The sequence below is a fragment of the Manis pentadactyla genome, chromosome 6, assembly GCF_030020395.1.
Source record: "Manis pentadactyla isolate mManPen7 chromosome 6, mManPen7.hap1, whole genome shotgun sequence".
NCBI classification, from domain to species: domain Eukaryota; kingdom Metazoa; phylum Chordata; class Mammalia; order Pholidota; family Manidae; genus Manis; species Manis pentadactyla.
Window position 1 is genome coordinate 95,091,078 of NC_080024.1, and position 16,624 is coordinate 95,107,701.

The window sequence follows — 16,624 nt, forward strand, 5'->3', positions numbered from 1 at the left end:
AAATTAGCTTAAGTTAAGGTCACTTGCTGCTATAGAGTTCTAATTATCAGTAGTGAGCCATCTGCATTGCAGTAATCCAGTCTCTTACATTTTTAAGATTAACTGGAAGTATTGATGGACTCTAACTTTGCTTAGCATCTATAACATTGTTCTGAAAATGGTCTACTTTGTTTACTATTTCCTACTATTTCGCTTATCCTATAGCCCCTGAAATCTATTGACAGGGATGTTTACTGGGCAAGGTCGATCTTGGAAAGACAGCATGGGAGGAAAGGTAATCAGTAGGCAAACCTCAAGGGAAAACTGTAGAAAACATTTTCCCTCTAAAAGTTCCACCATCTCCTAGTGTACACAGTCAGGTACCACTTGTGTTCTTTTTCCAAGGATGTTTTTTGGGGATTAGTGGGGCAACAAGTTCTCAGTCTGAAGTGTGAGAGATTCAAAGAGGAAGCTTCTTAGCCTCCACAAGGTGCTCCTGTTCAGTATCTGGGGTAGTATGTTGATTAGGAGATCTGGATTTATAAAGCTTATGTGGAAAAACAAGTAGCCCAGCAGTGTGATGAAAAATAGGGTAATGAAAAAGAAATTGAAAACTCCTGAAAAGAGATAGTCAAGAAACTGTTAGCCAGATGTTAGAAAACCAGGAACAAAATAGTAAGTCATACCTAAATGCACACCTGGCTCCTTCTTGATATTCAAATGTCTCCCACTAAATCTTGTCTCCGTTCCCAGCAGCCCCTTGTAATTGTGGTCCTTCCCTTGTGCTGGCTTGCTAGTTACTGTCTTCCATCACTGTGTTTTATTTTCTCTTAGTATTTATCATTATCTGAAATTATCTTGTGAAGTAGTCACACCAATTTATACCCCACTAGCAGAGTATACATTTCTATGGATCTACACCCTCTCCAACACTTAGCATCAGATTTTTAAAGTTTCACTAATCAAATGGGTGTAAAGTAATTTCTCATTACGGTCTTGATTTGTATTTCCCTGATGAACAGTGATGCTGAATATCTGTGCATAGGTTTATTGGTCTTATGTGTTCCTTTGGCCCATTTATCTACTAGGTTGTTTGAGATTTTCTTACTAAATGGTAAAAGTTCTTTATATGTTCTTGATATGAATCCTTTTCCACGTGTACTTTGAATAACTTCCCTCTACTTTCTGACTATTCACTTGCTCTCAGTGTTGAAGAGCAAAAGTTAATAATTTTTAATAAAGTCTAGTTTATCAACCTTTCCTTTAATTAGAATCAATCCTTTTTATGTCATGTTAAAAATCCATGCCCTATACCAAGGCCTGAAAGATACTTCTATCTTCACTGAGAATTTGTAGCATTTTAAAAATATGTTCACAAATTCTTTGATTCTCCTCTCATTATGAGATTTCCCTTCATTGGGATGTGGACTGGACTTAATGGCTCATTTCTGAAGAATACAATATTGTGGAAGGGACAGTGTATGACTTCCTAGACAAGGTACCAAAGAAAATGCAGGTTCTTCCTTACTCTCAGGAGAAGACGAGCTGTCATATTGGGAGGATACACAACCAGCCCTGTGAAGACATTCACATGATGAGGAACTGAGGCCTGTTGCCAAAATACAGCAAAAAATTCACTGTAGAAATAGATCCTCTAGCCCCAGCCAAGCCTTATAATTACTGTAACTTTGGCCAACATCCTATCTATAGCCTCACAACACACCCTGAGCTAGAAGTACCCAGCTAAATGACTCAAGGATTCCTGACTCACAGAAACTATGGGATGATGTTCATTATTTGAAGCTAGTAAGTTTTGGGGTAATTTGTTAAGTGGGAATAGATAACTCATGCTGAATTTTAAAGATTCCTTTCTTTCTTTTTGTGGGCATTTAAGTCTTTAACACATGGGGCTTGCTTTTTATATATGCTGAATGTTAGTGATCTGAAATCATTTTTGGCCTTTATTTGGATAACGTTTTTCCCTACCATATTTTTGAACAATTCTTCCTTTCCCCTATGACATATAATTAGTGTTACATATCAAAGGTCTAAATGTGCACTGTTTCTAAGCTCTTTTTTGTTCTGTTTCATTGTTCAGTTTTCCTAGTCTGGTCCCAATAGCACACTATCATAATTATTGTAGCTTCATAGTAAGTTCTGATATCTGAAATGGCATATTCCCCACCTCTTGCTTTTCTTTAAAATTGACAGGTTATCACTGACCCTTTACTCCTTCAAATATAGTATATTTTAGAATCATTTCATTCAAGTCCATGAAAAATCTTTTGGGGGGTTTGATTGGAATTGAATTGACTATTTATCAACTGGAGACAACTGATGTATTTCTTTTTTTTTAAATTAGTTTTATTTTGGTATCATTAATCTACAATTACATGAAGGACATTATGTTTACTAGGCTCCCCCCTTCACCAAGTCCCACCCCACATACCCGTTCACAGTCACTGTCCATCAACATAGTAAGATGCTGTAAAATCACTACTTGTCTTCTCTGTGTTACACATCCCTCCCCATGCCCCCCCCAACTATACATGTTACTCGTAATGCCCCGTTTCTTTTTTCCTGTCCTTATCCCTCCCTTCCCACCCGTCCTTCCCAGTCCCTTTCCCTTTGGTAACGTTAGTCATTTCTTGGTTTCTGTGCTTCTGCTGCTGTTTTGTTTCTTCAACAACTGATGTATTTCTGATACTAAGGCTCCCTATCCATGACCATGGTATTTATATTCTTTCATTCATGATACTCTTAATATTTCTTAATACATTTCTCTAAATTTCCCTATAGTGGTCTTGATTTCTTCTTTATTTTTTATTTATTTATTTATTTTTATTGAAGGGTAGTTGACACACAGTATTACATTAGTTTCATGTGTACAACACAGTGATTCAACATTTATATACATGATAATTCTAGGTACCAGCTATCACCATACCAAGTTGTTACAATATTTTGACTATATTCCTTATGCTATACATTACATCCTGGTTACTTATTTATTTTACAATTGGAAGTGTGTTATATATATATATATATATATATATATATATTGTGAGGGCATCTCTCATATTTATTGATCAAATAGTTGTTAACAACAATAAAATTCTGTATAGGGGGGTCAATACTCAATGCACAATCATTAATCCACCCCAAGCCTAATTTTCGTCAGTCTCCAATCTTCTGATGCATAACGAACAAGTTCTTACATGGAGTACAAATTCTTACATAGTGAATAAGTTACATGGTGAACATTACAAGGGCAGTTATCACAGAAGCTTTCGGTTTTGTTCATGCATTATGAACTATAAACAGTCAGTTCAAATATGAATATTCATTTGATTTTTAAACTTGATTTATATGTGGATAAAACATTTCTCTCTTTATTATTATTATTTTTAATAAAATGCTGAAGTGGTAGGTAGATAGAAGATAAAGGTAGAAAACATAGTTTAGTGTTGTAAGAGAGCAAGTGTAGATGATCAGGTGTGTGCCTGTAGACTATGTGTTAATCCAAGCTAGACAAGGGCAATAAAACATCCACATATGCAGAAGATTTCTCTCAGAACAGGGTGGTGAGGTTCTAAGCCTCACCTCTGTTGATCCCCAATTTCTCACCTGACGGCCCCCCTGCGACTGTGCCTGTCTTAGGTTGTTCCTCCCTTGAGGAATCTTACCCGTCTCTGGCTAACCAGTCATCTTCCGGGGCCATACATGGAAATGTGAAGTTGGTAAGTGAGAGAGAAGCCTTATTGTTTGAAAAGGTTAGCTTTTTACTTCTTTACATATTTATGCCCTGTGGCTTCTATGCCCAGCATTTGTCTTGAGGTATCTTTACCACTTGGAAGAATTATGATACTCGGTAAATTTGATATGAGGCACGAATTCTATTTAAGGGTTGTAAGTAGGAAGGAAGAAGAAAAGCTATAGAAGTAGCAGGTGGAAGAAAACATGGGAAGATTGATTATTTCTTTGACATATCTTCTTGTAGAGTAACTTCAGCATGGATAGGTTTTAAACTACTAATTAAATTGTGCACACACATTAACATAATAGGAGTATAGTTACATAACCAAAGCATACCTGTAATTACCAGCCATCTCCAGTGAAACCAAGAAAACCAGTTAGGCACCTTAGGCATTTGTGAAAACTTATCTATGATATGGTGGATAGTGTCCAACTGAACTTGAACAGTCTGAGAGAATTCAGATAAATTAAAACAACCCATTCCTGGGGACTGTTCACATCCCATATGTTCTTTTAACAGTAAATAGTCTGTGGTTGTAAGATTTTGTAGTGCTACAATTTGCACTTCTCCTAATTCTTGGTTGAGTTCCAACAGTATAGATCCAGGCAAATTTGTTGTTTTACTGTATGCACAGGCCAGCTTAGATATCTCCTTCATCATTCCCATGGCAAGTCCAGGAACTGGTGGGATGAGTGCCTCTACACCTGTGGCAGTGCGTGGATCTTTGTTGGGGTTTTTTATTTTGCTGATCATCTTCTGTCATGAGTCTTCCCGAGAGTGCTGATGTTGGAAGTTCTTTTTCATATTGTATCTTAGTTCATTTTCGGGGTAGCCAAATTAGGCTTTGATCCTCTGTATAAACAAAAACAGACCCTTTGCCTACACTTTTATATGCCCTTTATATCATTGTGTAGAACTCATTGGAGGTCACAACACAGGAACTGCTTTTTTTTTTAATCATTAATCTACACTTACATGATGAATACTTTGTTTACTAGGCTCTCCCCTTTACCAGGTCCCCCCTATAGACTCCTTTACAGTCACTGTCCATCAGCGTAGCAAAATGTTGTAGAATCACTACTTGTCTTCTCTCTGTTGTACAGCCCTCCCCTTTCTCCCACCCCCCTATGGATTCTAATCTTAATACCCCTCTTTTTCTCCCCCACTTATCCCTCCCTACCCACCCATCCTCCCCAGTCCCTTTCCCTTTGGTACCTGTTAGTCCATTCTTGAGTTCTGTGATTCTCGTGCTGTTTTGTTCCTTCAGTTTTTCCTTTGTTCTTATACTCCACAGATGAGTGAAATCATTTGGTATTTCTCTTTCTCTGCTTGGCTTGTTTCACTGAGCATAATACCCTCCAGCTCCATCCATGTTGCTGCAAATGGTAGGATTTGCCCTTTTCTTATGGCTGAGTAGTATTCCATTGTGTATATGTACCACATCTTCTTTATCCATTCATCTGTAGATGGACATTTAGGTTGCTTCCAATTCTTGGCTATTGTAAATAGTGCTGCGATAAACATAGGGGTACATTGGTCTCTCTCATACTTGATTGCTGCATTCTTAGGGTAAATTCCTAGGAGTGCAATTCCTGGGTCAAATGGTATGTCTGTTTTGAGCATTTTGATGTACCTCCATACTGCTTTCCACAATGGTTGAACTAATTTACATTCCCACCAGCAGTGTAGGAGGGTTCCCCTTTCTCCACAGCCTCGCCAACATTTGTTGTTGTTTGTCTTTTGGATGGCAGCCATCCTTACTGGTGTGAGGTGATACCTCATTGTAGTTTTAATTTGCATTTCTCTGATAATTAGCGATGTGGAGCATCTTTTCATGTGTCTGTTGGCCATCTGTATTTCTTTTTTGGATAACTGTCTGTTCAGTTCCTCTGCCCATTTTTTAATTGGGTTTTTTGTTTTTTGTTTGTTGAGGCTTGTGAGCTCCTTATATATTCTGGACGTCAAGCCTTTATCGGATGTGTCATTTTCAAATATATTCTCCCATACTGTAGGGATCCTTCTTGTTCTATTGATGGTGTCTTTTGCTGTACAGAAGCTTTTCAGCTTAATATAGTCCCACTTACTCATTTTTGCTGTTGTTTTCCTTGCCCGGGGAGATATGTTCAAGAAGAGGTCACTCATGTTTATGTCTAAGAGGTTTTTGCCTATGTTTTCTTCCAAGAGTTTAATGGTTTCGTGACTTACATTCAGGTCTTTGATCCATTTTGAGTTTACTTTTGTATATGGGGTTAGACAATGGTCCAGTTTCATTCTCCTGCATGTAGCTGTCCAGTTTTGCCAGCACCATCTGTTGAAGAGACTGTCATTTCGCCATTGTATACCCATGGCTCCTTTATCAAATATTAATTGACCATATATGTCTGGGTTAATGTCTGGATTGTCTAGTCTGTTCCATTGGTCTGTGGCTCTGTTCTTGTGCCAGTACTAAATTTTCTTGATTACTATGGCTTTATAATAGAGCTTGAAGTTGGGGAGTGAGATCCCCCCTACTTTATTCTTCTTTCTCAGGATTTCTTTGGCTATTCAGTGTCTTTGGTGTTTCCATATGAATTTTTGAATTATTTGTTCCAGTTCATTGAAGAATGTTGCTGATAGTTTCATAGGGATTGCATCAAATCTGTATATTACTTTGGGCAAGATGGCCATTTTGACTATATTAATTCTTCCTAGCCATGAGCATGGGATGCATTTCCATCTGTTAGTGTCCCCTTTAGTTTCTTTTAAGAGAGACTTGTAGTTTTCAGAGTATAAGTCTTTCACTTCTTTGGTTAGGTTTATTCCTAGGTATTTTATTTTTTTTGATGCAATTGTGAATGGAGTTGTTTTCCTGATTTCTCTTTCTATTGGTTCATTGTTGCTGTATAGGAAAGCCACAGATTTCTCTGTGTTGATTTTGTATCCTACAACTTTGCTGTATTCCGATATCAGTTCTAGTAGTTTTGGGGTGGAGTCTTTAGGGTTTTTTATGTACAGTATCATGTCATCTGCAAATAGTGACATTTTGACTCCTTCTTTGCCAATCTGGATTCCTTGTATTTTTTTGTTTTGTCTGATTGCCGTGGCTAGGACCTCCAGTACTATGTTAAATAACAGTGGGGAGAGTGGGCATCCCTGTCTAGTTCCCGATCTCAGAGGAAATGCTTTCAGCTTCTCGCTGTTCAATATAATGTTGGCTATGGGTTTTTCATAGATGGCCTTTATTATGTTGAGGTACTTGCCCTCTATTCCCATTTTGCTGAGAGTTTTTTTCATGAATGGATGTTGAACTTTGTCAAATGCTTTTTCAGAGGCGGAGCCAACATGGCGGCGTGAGTAGGACAGTGGGAATCTCCTCCCAAAAACATATATACTTTTGAAAATACAACAAACACAACTAGCCCTAAAAGAGAGACCAGAAGACGCAGGACAGTGGCCAGACTGCAGCTACACCAGCGAGAACCCAGCGCCTCGCGAAGGGGGTAAGATACAAGCCCCGGCCCTGCGGGACGCGAGCGCCCCTCCCCCCAGCTCCCGGCGGGAGAACAATAGGCAGAGCGGGAGGGAGACGGAGCCCAGGACTGCCGAACACCCAGCCCCAGCCATCCGGGCCAGAGCGCAGACACAGTATATGCCCAGGGGGCCCTGGATACTGGGAGAACAGGGGGTAGACCTCAGAGCGGGTGCTGAAGCTGATGCCCCTGTGACAAAGAAAAGCGGGGGCTTTTTTGAAAGTCTTAAAGGGACAGGGACTTAACAGCTTGACGGAAACAACCCAGGTCACAGTACAGCAGCTGGAAATTACAGGGAAAACCGGGTGCACTAACCCCCTGGGCAACAGCTCTGAGACCCCTCACGGAGGCAAACAGTCAAGCAGCCCCCCCATCCATCACCCCACCGGGCGCTGCGAAAGCAGAGAAGCAGCCTGAGACAAATTCCGCCCACAGAAAGGGAAATTTCTCCCTTCCGGCCAGGCAAGACACAAAGACCCACTCTACACGCAATTACCCAACACAAGCCACTAGGGGTCGCAGTTGCCCCAGTAAAGAAAGGCCAGTAGTAAGTGAAAATTTTGGCCCTCCCAGCTGACAGTCAATAGCACCTGTCAACATGAAAAGGCAAAAAAATATGATTCAGACAAGACTAACCCAGACAGCTTCGGCATCTGCTACATCTTCCCCTGAGAAGGAATCTGGGGAGATAGATTTAGCCAGTCTACCTGAAAAAGAATTCAACACAAAAGTCATAACCATGCTGATGGACTTGCAGAGAAATATGCAAGAACTAAGGAAGGAGAATTCAGAAATAAAACAAGCTCTGGAAGGACTTCAAAACAGAATGGACGAGATGCAAGAGACCATTAATGGACTAGAAAACAGAGAACAGGAACGCAGAGAAGCTGATGCAGAGAGAGATAAAAGGATCTCCAGGAATGAAAGAATTTTAAGAGAGCTGAGTGATCAATATAAAAGAAATAATTTAAGAATCATAGGCATTCCAGAAGAAGTAGAGAGAGAAAAGGGGATAGAAAATGTCTTTGAAGAAATAATTGCTGAAAATTTCCCCAAACTAGGGGAAGAAATGGCCTCTCAGACCACAGAGGTACACAGAACTCCCATGACAAGGGATCCAAGGAGGGCAACACCAAGACACATAATAATTAAAATGGCAAAGATCAAAGACAAGGACAAAGTATTACAAGCAGCCAGAGAGAAAAAAAAGGTTACCTACAAAGGAAAACCCATCAGGCTATCATCAGACTTCTCAACAGAAACCCTACAGGCCAGAAGAGAATGGCATGATATACTTAATGCAATGAAACAGAAGGGCCTCGAACCAAGACTACTGTATCCAGCACGAATATCATTTAAATATGAAGGAGGGATTAAACAATTCCCAGACAAGCAAAAGTTGAGGGAATTTGCCTCCCACAAACCACCTCTACAGGGCATCCTACAGGGACTGCTCTAGATGGGAGCACTCCTAAAAAGAGCACACAACAAAACACCCAACATATGAAGAAGGGAGGAGGAGGAAAAAGAAGGGAGAGAAATAAAGAATCATCAGATTGTGTTTATAATAGCTCAACAAGCGAGTTAAGTTAGACAGTAAGACAGTAAAGAAGCTAACCCTAAACCTTTGGTAACCACAAACTTAAAGCCTGCAATGGCAATAAATTCATACCTTTCAATAATCACCCTAAATGTAAATGGACTGAATGCACCAATCAAAAGACACAGAGTAATAGAATGGATAAAAAAGCAAGATCCATCCATATGCTGCTTACAAGAGACTCACCTCAAACCCAAAGACGCGCACAGACTTAAAGTCAAGGGATGGAAAAAGATATTTCAAGCAAACAACAGAGAGAAGAAAGCAGGTGTTGCAATTCTGGTATCAGACAAAACAGACTTCAAAATAAAGAAAGTAAAAAAAGACAAAGAAGGACATTACATAATGATAAAGGGCTCAGTCCATCAAGAGGATATAACCATTATAAATATATATGCACCCAATACAGGAGCACCAACATACCTGAAACAAATATTAACAGAACTAAAGGAGGAAATAGAATGCAATGCATTCATTCTAGGAGACTTCAACACACCACTCACTCCAAAGGACAGATCCACCAGACAGAAAATAAGTAAGGACACAGAGGCACTGAACAACACACTAGAACAGATGGACCTAATAGACATCTACAGAACTCTACATCCAAAATCAACAGGATACACGTTCTTCTCAAGTGCACATGGAACATTCTCCAGAATAGACCACATACTAGGACACAAAAAGAGCCTCAGTAAATTCCAAAAGATTGAAATCCTACCAACCAACTTTTCAGACCACAAAGGCATTAAACTAGAAATAAACTGTTCAAAGAAAGCAAAAAGGCTCACAAACACATGGAGGCTAAACAACACGCTCCTAAATAATCAATGGATCAATGACCAAATCAAAATGGAGATCCAGCAATATATGGAAACAAATGACAACAACAACACTAAGCCCCAACTTCTGTGGGACGCAGCAAAAGCAGTCTTAAGAGGAAAGTATATAGCACTCCAAGCATATTTAAAAAAGGAAGAGCAATCCCAAATGAACGGTCTAATGTCACAACTATCAAAATTGGAAAAAGAAGAACAAATGAGGCCTAAGGTCAGCAGAAGGAGGGACATAATAAAGATCAGAGAAGAAATAAATAAAATTGAGAAGAATAAAACAATAGCAAAAATCAATGAAACCAAGAGCTGGTTCTTCGAGAAAATAAACAAAATAGATAAGCCTCTAGCCAGACTTATTAAGAGGAAAAGAGAGTCAACACAAATCAACAGTATCAGAAATGAGAAAGGAAAAATCACAACAGATCCCGCAGAAATACAAAGAATTATTAGAGAATACTATGAAAACCTATATGCTAACAAGCTGGGAAACCTAGGAGAAATGGACAACTTCCTAGAAAAATACAACCTTCCAAGACTGACCCAAAAAGAAACAGAAAATCTAAACAGACCAATTACCAGCAACGAAATTGAAGCGGTAATCAAAAAACTACCAAAGAACAAAACCCCCGGGCCAGATGGATTTACCTCGGAATTTTATCAGACATACAGGGAAGACATAATACCCATTCTCCTTAAAGTTTTCCAAGAAATAGAAGAGGAGGGGATACTCCCAAACTCATTCTATGAAGCTAACATCACCCTAATACCAAAACCAGGCAAAGACACCACCAAAAAAGAAAACTATAGACCAATATCCCTGATGAACGTAGACGCAAAAATACTCAACAAAATTTTAGCAAACCGAATTCAAAAATACATCAAAACCATCGTACACCATGACCAAGTGGGATTCATCCCAGGGACGCAAGGATGGCACAACATTCGAAAGTCCATCAATATCATCCACCACATCAACAAAAAGAAAGACAAAAACCACATGATCATCTCCATAGATGCTGAAAAAGCATTTGACAAAGTTCAACATCCATTCATGATAAAAACTCTCAGCAAAATGGGAATAGAGGGCAAGTACCTCAACATAATAAAGGCCATCTATGAAAAACCCACAGCCAACATTATATTGAATAGCGAGAAGCTGAAAGCATTTCCGCTGAGATCGGGAACTAGACAGGGATGCCCACTCTCCCCACTGTTATTTAACATTGTACTAGAGGTCCTAGCCACGGCAATCAGACAAAACAAAAAAATACAAGGAATCCAGATTGGCAAAGAAGAAGTCAAACTGTCACTATTTGCAGATGACATGATACTGTACATAAAAAACCCTAAAGACTCCACCCCAGAACTACTAGAACTGATATCGGAATACAGCAAAGTTGCAGGATACAAAATCAACACACAGAAATCTGTGGCTTTCCTATATACCAACAATGAACCAACAGAAAGAGAAATCAGGAAAACAACTCCATTCACAATTGCATCAAAAAAAATAAAATACCTAGGAATAAACCTAACCAAAGAAGTGAAAGACTTATATTCTGAAAACTACAAGTCACTCTTAAAAGAAATTAAAGGGGACACTAACAGATGGAAACGCATCCCATGCTCATGGCTAGGAAGAATTAATATCATCAAAATGGCCATCCTGCCCAAAGCAATATACAGATTTGATGCAATCCCTATGAAACTACCAGCAACATTCTTCAATGAACTGGATCAAATAATTCAAAAATTCATATGGAACCACCAAAGACCCCGAATAGCCAAAGCAATCCTGAGAAAGAAGAATAAAGTAGGGGGGATCTCACTCCCCAACTTCAAGCTCTATTATAAAGCCATAGTAATCAAGACAATTTGGTACTGGCACAAGAACAGAGCCACAGACCAATGGAACAGACTAGAGAATCCAGACATTAACTCAGACATATATGGTCAATTAATATTTGATAAAGGAGCCATGGACATACAATGGCGAAATGACAGTCTCTTCAACAGATGGTGCTGGCAAAACTGGACAGCTACATGTAGGAGAATGAAACTGGACCATCGTCTAACCCCATATACAAAAGTAAACTCAAAATGGATCAAAGACCTGAATGTAAGTCATGAAACCATTAAACTCTTGGAAGAAAACATAGGCACAAACCTCTTAGACATAAACATGAGTGACCTCTTCTTGAACATATCTCCCCGGGCAAGGAAAACAACAGCAAAAATGAACAAGTGGGACTATATTAAGCTGAAAAGCTTCTGTACAGCAAAAGACACCATCAATAGAACAAAAAGAAACCCTACAGTATGGGAGAATATCTTTGAAAATGACACATCCGATAAAGGCTTGACGTCCAGAATATATAAAGAGCTCACACGCCTCAACAAACAAAAAACAAATAACCCAATTAAAAAATGGGCAAAGGAACTGAACAGACGGTTCTCTAAAAAAGAAATACAGATGGCCAACAGACACATGAAAAGATGCTCCACATCGCTAATTATCAGAGAAATGCAAATTAAAACTACAATGAGGTATCACCTCACACCAGTAAGGATGGCTGCCATCCAAAAGACAAACAACAACAAATGTTGGCGAGGCTGTGGAGAAAGGGGAACCCTCCTACACTGCTGGTGGGAATGTAAACTTGTTCAACCATTGTGGAAAGCAGTATGGAGGTACATCAAAATGCTCAAAACAGACTTACCATTTGACCCAGGAATTGCACTCCTAGGAATTTACCCTAAGAATGCAGCAATCAAGTATGAGAAAGATCAGTGCACCCCTATGTTTATCGCAGCACTATTTACAATAGCCAAGAATTGGAAGCAACCTAAATGTCCATCGATAGATGAATGGATAAAGAAGATGTGGTACATATACACAATGGAATACTACTCAGCCATAAGAAAAGGGCAAATCCAACCATTTGCAGCAACATGGATGGAGCTGGAGGGTATTTTGCTCAGTGAAACAAGCCAAGCAGAGAAAGAGAAATACCAAATGATTTCACTCATCTGTGGAATATAAGAACAAAGGAAAAACTGAAGGAACAAAACAGCAGCAGAATCACAGAACTCAAGAATGGACTAACAGGTACCAAAGGGAAAGGGACTGGGGAGGATGGGTGGGTAGGGAGGGATAAGGGGGGGTGAAGTAGGGGGGTATTAAGATTAGCATCCATAGCGGGGTGGGAGAAAGGGGAGGGCTGTACAACACAGAGAAGACAAGTAGTGATTCTACAACAGGTTGCTACGCTGATGGACAGTGACTGTAAAGGAGTATATAGGGGGGACCTGGTATAGGGGAGAGCCTAGTAAACAAAGTATTCGTAAGTATTCGTCATGTAAGTGTAGATTAATGATTAAAAAAAAAAAAATGCAGTTCCTATGTGGTGACCTCTAATGAGTTCTACACAATAATATAAAGGACATATAAAAGTGTAGGCAAAGGGTCTGTTTGTGTTTATACAGAGGATCAAAGCCTAATTTGGCTACCCCGAAAATGAACTAAGAAACGATATGAAAGAGAACTTCCAACATCAGCACTCTCGGGAAGACTCATGCCAGAAGATGATCATCAAAAAACCCCAACAAAGATCCACGCACTGCTACAGCTGTAGATGCACTCATCCCACCAGCTCCTGGACTTGCCATGGGAATGAAGGAGATATCTAAGCTGGCCTGTGCATACAGTAAAACAGCAAATTTGACTGGATCTATACTGTTAGAACTCAACCAAGAATTAGGAGAAGTGCAAATTGTAGCGCTCCAAAATCTTACAACTACAGACTATTTACTGTTAAAAGAACATATGGGATGTGAACAGTGCCCAGGAATGGGTTGTTTTAATTTGTCTGATTTTTCTCAAACTATTCAAATTCAGTTAGATAATAACCATCATATCATTGATAAGTTTTCACAAATGCCTAGGGTGCCTAACTGGTTTTCTTGGTTTCACTGGAGATGGCTGGTAATTACAGGTATGCTTTGGTTATGTAACTATACTCCTATTATGTTAATGTGTGTGCGCAATTTAAGTAGTAGCTTAAAATATAGACATGCTGAAGTTACTCTACAAGAAGATATGTCAAAGAAATAATCAATCTTCCCATGTTTTCTCCCGCCTGCTACTTCTATAGCTTTTCTTCTTCCTTCCTAATTACAACGAATTCTTAAATAGAATTCGTGCCTCATATCAAATTTACCGAGTATCATAACTCCTCCAAGTGGTAAAGATACCTCAAGACAAATGCTGGGCATAGAAGCCACAGGGCATAAATATGCAAAGAAATAAAAAGCTAACCATTTCAAACAATAAGGCTTCTCTCTCACTTACCAACTTAACATTTCCCTGTGTGGCCCCGGAAGATGACTGGTTAGCCAGAGACGGGTAAGATTCCTCAAGGGAGGAACAACCTAAGACAGGCACAGTCGCTGGGGGGTCATCAGGTGAGAAATTGGGGATCAACAGAGGTGAGGCTTAGAACCTCACCCCCCCTGTTCTGAGAGAAATCTTCTGCATATGTGGATGTTTTATTGCCCTTGTCTAGCTTGGATTAACACATAGTCTACAGGCACACACCTGATCATCTACATTTGCTCTCTTACAACACTAAACTATGTTTTCTACCTTTATGTTGTATCTACCTACCACTTCAGCATCTTATTAAAAATAATAAAGAGAGAAATGTGGTATCCACATATAAATCAAGTATAAAAATCAAATGTGTATTCATATTTGAACTGACTGTTTATAGTTCATAATGCATGAGCAAAACCAAAAGTTTCTGTGATGACTGCCCTTGTACTGTTCACCATGTAACTTATTCATTATGTAAGAATTTGTTCTCCATGTAAGAACTTGTTCGTTATGCTTCAGAAGATTGGAGACTGACGAAAATTAGGCTTGGGGTGGATTAATGATTGTGCATTGAGCATTGACTCCCCTATACAGAATTTTATTGTTGTTAACAACCATTTGATCAATAAAAATGAGAGATGCCCTAACAACAACAACCAAGAAAAAGTACACACTTCCAATTGTAAAATAAATAAGCAACCGGGATGTAATGTATAGCATAAGGAATATAGTCAAAATATTGTAACAACTTGGTATGGTGATAGCTGGTACTTAGAATTATCATGTATATAAATGTTGAATCACTGTGTTGTACACCTGAAACTAATGTAATGTAATACTGTGTGTCAACTACCCTTCAATAAAAAATAATTATCTAAAAAAAAAAAAAAAAAAAAAAAAAAAAAAAAATGCTTTTTCAGCATCTATGGAGATGATCATGTGGTTTTTGTCTTTCTTTTTGTTGATGTGGTGGATGATGTTGATGTACTTTCGAATGTTGTGCAATCCTTGCATCCCTGGATTGAAACCCACTTGGTCATGGTGTACGATCCTTTTGATGTATTTTTGAATTCGGTTTGCTAAAATTTTGTTGAGTATTTTTGCGTCTACGTTCATCAGAGATATTGGTCTGTAGTTTTCTTTTTTGTTTCTGTCTTTGCCTGGTTTTGGTATTAGGGTGATGTTAGCTTCATAGAATGAGTTTGGGAGTATCCCCTCTTCTTCTATTTCTTGGAAAACTTTAAGGAGAATGGGTATTATGTCTTCCCTGTATGTCTGATAAAATTCCGAGGTAAATCCATCTGGCCTGGGGGTTTTGTTCTTTGGTAGTTTTTTGATTACCGCTTCAATTTCGTTGCTGGTAATTGATCTGTTTAGATTTTCTGTTTCTTTTTGGGGCAGTCTTGGAAGGTTGTATTTTTCTAGGAAGTTGTCCATTTCTCCTAGGTTTCCCAGCTTGTTAGCATATAGGTTTTCATAGTATTCTCTAATAATTCTTTGTATTTCTGCGGGATCTGTTGTGATTTTTCCTTTCTCATTTCTGATACTGTTGATTTGTGTTGACTCTCTTTTCCTCTTAATAAGTCTGGCTAGAGGCTTATCTATTTTGTTTATTTTCTCGAAGAACCAGCTCTTGGTTTCATTGATTTTTGCTATTGTTTTATTCTTCTCAATTTTATTTATTTCTTCTCCGATCTTTATTATGTCCCTCCTTCTGCTGACCTTAGGCCTCATTTGTTCTTCTTTTTCCAATTTTGATAGTTGTGACATTAGACCGTTCATTTGGGATTGCTCTTCCTTTTTAAAATATGCTTGGATTGCTATATACTTTCCTCTTAAGACTGCTTTTGCTGTGTCCCACAGAAGTTGGGGCTTAGTGTTGTTGTTGTCATTTGTTTCCATATATTGCTGGATCTCCATTTTGATTTGGTCATTGATCCATTGATTATTTAGGAGCGTGTTGTTTAGCCTCCATGTGTTTGTGAGCCTTTTTGCTTTCTTTGAACAGTTTATTTCTAGTTTAATGCCTTTGCGGTCTGAAAAGTTGGTTGGTAGGATTTCAATCTTTTGGAATTTACTGAGGCTCTTTTTGTGTCCTAGTATGTGGTCTATTCTGGAGAATGTTCCATGTGCACTTGAGAAGAATGTGTATCCTGTTGCTTTTGGATGTAGAGTTCTGTAGATGTCTATTAGGTCCATCTGTTCTGGTGTGTTGTTCAGTGCCTCTGTGTCCTTACTTATTTTCTGTCTGGTGGATCTGTCCTTTGGAGTGAGTGGTGTGTTCAAGTCTCCTAGAATGAATGCATTGCATTCTATTTCCTCCTTTAGTTCTGTTAATATTTGTTTCGGGTATGTTGTTGCTCCTGTATTGGGTGCATATATGTTTATAATGGTTATATCCTCTTGATGGACTGAGCCCTTTATCATTATGTAATGTCCTTCTTTGTCTTTTGTTACTTTCTTCATTTTGAAGTCTGTTTTGTCTGATTCCAGAATTGCAACACCTGCTTTCTTCTCTCTGTTGTTTGCTTGAAATATCTTTTTCCATCCCTTGACTTTAAGTCTGTG

The 16,624-nt window shown here is 38.8% G+C and overlaps 1 pseudogene; it reads right to left on the reverse strand.

Moving 5' to 3' along the window:
* Positions 1–399: 399 nt before the first annotated feature.
* The window catches only part of LOC118912233 (transmembrane and coiled-coil domain-containing protein 5A-like), a 29,290-nt pseudogene continuing 13,065 nt past the window's right edge, over positions 400–16,624 (reverse strand).